Genomic DNA, 5000 nt, shown 5'->3' on the forward strand with positions numbered 1-5000 from the left:
ACATTTATTGAAGTCTCTCATAGAATATCGCTGCTGAAAAATTATCAGGCCTAACCGTCTAAGCTAGATTAATAATTTAAGCCTATGCTTTGATCTTAAAATGTTGAGCTTTGTCGTAGAGTTTGGAAACCGACATTTTGCAGTGTTTAATGTTGTTTGTTGCCGATTGATGATACAACATTATCAAATAGCGTTTAAAATATTGTCCCTGAACAGCTAGCGGTGTGTGGTGGTCAAGTGGTTAGGTGACGGGTTAATAATGAACATTCCCAGGTTCGAGTCCTACGTCCATACACTTGGGCTGTCTTTTCAAAAATATATGACCATTTCACATAATGCATATCAAGCTTTCAGTCTTCTAAATTAACGATAATAGTAAATTCAGAGCAAATTAAGAATTAACCATAATCGTAAATTCAAGGTAGAGAACGGGTTGAATCGCACGGATGTTGGAAATTTGTCGGAAACGCTATAGCAACCTCGTTCCCAGGGCTGTCACTAGCGACGCAAGAACAAAGGGCAAGCGTAAATGCAACCTCGAACCCAGGTTCTCTCTCCTCGTCGTCGAGAGAGAGCCTGGGTTTGAGGTTGGCATAAATGCAAGTTCAAGAATTCGAGTCAAGTGAAAACGAACCACAACGCAAGCTTAAGCACAAGGACACGACGCAGCGACAAAAAAACACTAGTTCCATAAACTCTTGTTCTTAGGCCATCGTAGCTTGATTGACAAAATAACACAAACAGCGGTGATAAACATTGTATTCCAACGCATTACGATATATATATAGTTTTCAAAAATTGTGACGGTCACTTTTGAAAATGTGTGTTGACTAGCATACGAAACGTCAAGTTTTATAAAACTGCGTTGGAATACAATGTTTATCACCGCTGTTTGTGTTATTTTCTTAATCACACTAGTTCCATGTTCTCTCTTACAACGTGGCGCTGCAAGTGGAATCTGGAACGGGTCTTTTTCATTGGACGAACATCATAGCTTGCGCTGAGCTTGCGTTACGTCCCGTTTTCACACAGCGGAATCGAATGCAAGCGTAAGCGCACGCACGAGGAATCAAAAGGAAAAATTTTGATCCTACGCTTGAGCTCGTGCTTGCGTTCAGCCCCGTTTTCAAGGCGAAATAAGCACTCTTCGTGATTGCGTTTGCCTGCGTTGCTAGTGATAACAAACCAGAATTTACTCCCTGCCAATATTGTAGTGGAAAAGTCAATCATTTAACTCCCTGAAGAAGTCAGGCCGTGCCTGACGAAATATTGGTAAATCATAAAAAATATATATATATCCTCACAACCGTACAACCAGCCTTGCAGTATTATTTTGTTTTAAATCTACAAATTATTTGCTGGTTAGATCTCCCAAGATCCGTCGGTTCCACTTTGTTCAGCTGGCCTTTGCAAAAAAAAAAATTGTCTACAAGTGACCATGGAAAACAACGAGTTGCTGGTTGAAATCGCAAAAGATTCAACCCCATACCGCCTACATTGCCGTCACAAAAAGCTACCAATCGAAATTTGCATATTTTATATGCGAACTATTGACTCTATCGATATGTCGATCCGCTGGATTGATGAAGCGATCAACGACAATTTCCTTCCTTGCTAAAATGTAAAAACGTTCTCTGGTCAATCAGTCTATAGCCTTTAAAGGCTATTTAACAATTATTCCATGAGCGCGCGTTGGATATGAGATGGTAAATAGCCAACTCGGCGCTACTCGCCTGGTTGGCTATAACCAGTCTCATATCCAACAAGCGCGAATGGAATAATTGTTTTATTAAATTTCTTTAAACTCCAAAAGTTTAGAAAGTACGAAATGCGAGCGAAAAAAGCGAGCAAATCCGAGCGAAATCAAAAAAAGTTGATGAGAACCGACGCGATGTCGTGTAACACCTTGTGGTCAGACAGACGCAGGCTCGTCACAAAAACATTTCCTTACCTTTTCGCGTACTTCTAAACGACGGAATTTAACCCAGCTGTCCAGAAAAACTTTTTTGTTTGCTTTCTTCAGAGAGAAATTTCGCTCTCCGTCGAAAAAACGTTTAGCTTGGCAACACTTAGATCAATCATTTACCATATAAGGTCAAACCAAGGTATATGAGCTGATAACCGAGATTGAGTGAACCAATCAGAGCACGAGAATTGCATTATCCCAGATTGAGAATTTAATAATTAACAATTATTCGCCGAAGGCGAAGTGATTATCGGTGAATATTCACCGATAATCACTGAGCCTGAGGCGAAGTTTTTTAGTATAAATACACTGGTAATCATTTCAAAAAAAAGGAAAAAAAAAAAACATTTCAAGGCGAAAATCATCTTCACTTTCAGTGGCAAAACGACTACTGGCAGCCATTTTGTCCGTCGAGGTCATTATCGGCTGATAATCCGAGATAGTGAGCCAATGAGAGCGCGCGATTTTGTATAATCACCTGTGTATTTATACTAATTAGCAGAAAATATCCTGCAAAGGTTGGTCAAGACAACGTGAACATAGGCGTTGTTGCTTGCAATATTTCGGCTGGCCAACACCAGCCTTCTTCAGGTTTATTGAATGGATAAATGCTAGTAACAAGATCTTTATATTTACCGGAAATGACATAAAAATGCTACGTGATGTGTTATAAAAACGGAAATGCATAAAAAAGAGGAGAGAGAATAATACATGATAACAAGATGAAAAAAACAAAAGAAATGTAATGAAATGTGATTTAGTGAATGTAAATGTAATTTAAAATGTGAAATGTAATTTAGTTTAGCTACCTTTTAATTTTCTTTTGTTTTTTTCATCTTGTTATCATGTATTATTCTCTCTCCTCTTTTTTATGCATTTCCGTTTTTATAACACATCACGTAGCATTTTTATGTCATTTCCGGTAAATATAAAGATCTTGTTACTAGCATTTATCCATTCAATAAACCTGAAGAAGGCTGGTGTTGGCCAGCCGAAATATTGCAAGCAAGAACGCCTATGTTCACGTTGTCTTGACCAACCTTTGCAGGATATTTTCTGCTAATTAGTATAAATACACAGGTGATTATACAAAATCGCGCGCTCTCATTGGCTCACTATCTCGGATTATCAGCCGATAATGACCTCGACGGACAAAATGGCTGCCAGTAGTCGTTTTGCCACTGAAAGTGAAGATGATTTTCGCCTTGAAATGTTTTTTTTTTTTCCTTTTTTTTGAAATGATTACCAGTGTATTTATACTAAAAAACTTCGCCTCAGGCTCAGTGATTATCGGTGAATATTCACCGATAATCACTTCGCCTTCGGCGAATAATTGTTAATTATTCAAAGAGGGCTCAAGACTTGCAGTTGTGCTGTTCATTGGCAATTTCTTCCCCAGAGTCCGCTTACCTTTTGCGTAGCATCAAAAGATTAGTGGTTTTCATTTACGTAATCGGGGGGCATGTCTTTTGACTTAAGCAATACAAAAAGTTCAAGTTTTAACGACTGAAACAAAACTAACCGTCTTTTTCAGTTCATTATAGCGACACCAAGATAGACGTCGCATAAAAATGACAACACATGATGACGTCACATAAAAACCACTGAAACATTTTGTGCTCAAGAATTCGGTAGAGGCGACGACTTAAATTGAACACCCTTGAAAAGAAAAGAAGCGGATTCACTTCAATAAAATAGACGCAACTTGTTCATCCTAGTGTTATACGTGAATCTATTATTGTGAAACAAAACCTTGAGCTTTTGTCTCTCCACTTCGTCTTATCTGTAAGCTGTGGACCGTAGACAGTTTCCGTATGCGAGAAAAAGCCCTCTGGTGTTTTTTCGGCACAAAATTTGCCATTAAATCACGAAATGATGAGACATAAATTTCGCGTGGTGGTTCTTTTTGTGGGATAAACGGTTAACCGTGTAAGAGAAAACATGATGTCCCAACAAACCACGACATTCGTTTGCGTGCGCACACAAGAATTAAGTTTAGATAGGCTTCTCTTTTACGTCTATTTTTGGAAGGACAAAAATTAAAATAAGATAAAGTAATTTAGGTAACGACGGTTTGTCTATCAGACGGTTTGGTATTAGATTTTAACCCGATCCAATTGCCAAAAAAATGGAAACGTAAAAACTATAGTAGAGGCATACTATTTTCCTTCAGTATATATGTAGACAAACTAGATGCCTGAACTTTGAAGGGTAGCCTATCAAAATTTATATAGGGGATAAATCCCACGCGTGCCTATCCTGGATAAGGGAGAGTGCGTTCTATCCTCGAACAACAACTATGAAATTGCGAACGAGTGCTGTCGTAACAAGCGGAGCAGTAAAGGAACTAACTCTTGGCTCCCAGGGATTCGAAAGATCTCTGATTGACAGTGGCATATAAAGAGTAAAGTATTTCCTTACCTTATTCGCGCTTGACAAAATGGGGATCAAGTTAAGGACTGGCCGTCCTCCGCAGGCGAGCGACTGATGGTCTTCAACTTGTGGAATGGCAACAGCAAGGCGTCCCCTCGAATTTCTTTAAGAACTTGTTACTAATGAAGTTGGCCACCAAGGTAGTTAACGGAAATTCAAATGTAAATTGAACCGCCTTTTTTCAGAATCTCAGTACTTGTGGTCATGCAGTTATCCGCAGATATATGCAAACGAAAAACGCGTTTTATCTTGGTTCAGATTATAGCTGTGCGTGTGCGACAAACTCTTAAAACCCAGTCGGAGTGTTGAATTGCAGAAAGTACCTGAAAATAAAGTCACCACAAATATAATTACACAATAAATTGACTTAATACTGAAGCGTTAAGGAGATTCACGTCATGTCATTTTCTTGGCATATTTACAATCTGGCAAGTCTTTGTGTTGATAATGTTTAAAGTGCAGATACTGACAAAGAACGTTAGAAAAGACAACAATGAATGACATAATTGGTTTCCTCAACAACCCCCTCGCCATTCCTTAACTAATAAGATTACGGTCTGCTGTGCCACGCGCTTTTGTTATTTTTTAGCTTGACCCAAGT

General features: G+C 38.8%; 1 protein-coding gene across 4 annotated transcripts in view; it reads right to left on the bottom strand.

Annotated features, from left to right (window-relative positions):
• The window catches only part of LOC137997945 (E3 ubiquitin-protein ligase MARCHF2-like), a 37666-nt gene that overhangs the window by 20580 nt on the left and 12086 nt on the right, over positions 1–5000 (bottom strand). For 3 of the 4 annotated variants that reach the window (XM_068844281.1, XM_068844278.1, XM_068844279.1), the window contains exon 2: positions 4388–4722. The exons of the other annotated variant lie outside the window; for it this stretch is intronic. The gene's annotated coding sequence lies outside the window, so the exon portion shown is untranslated. The remainder of the gene's footprint in view (positions 1–4387; positions 4723–5000) is intronic. 4 annotated transcript variants of the gene reach the window in all.

The sequence above is a fragment of the Montipora foliosa genome, chromosome 3, assembly GCF_036669935.1.
Source record: "Montipora foliosa isolate CH-2021 chromosome 3, ASM3666993v2, whole genome shotgun sequence".
NCBI classification, from domain to species: Eukaryota; Metazoa; Cnidaria; class Anthozoa; order Scleractinia; family Acroporidae; genus Montipora; species Montipora foliosa.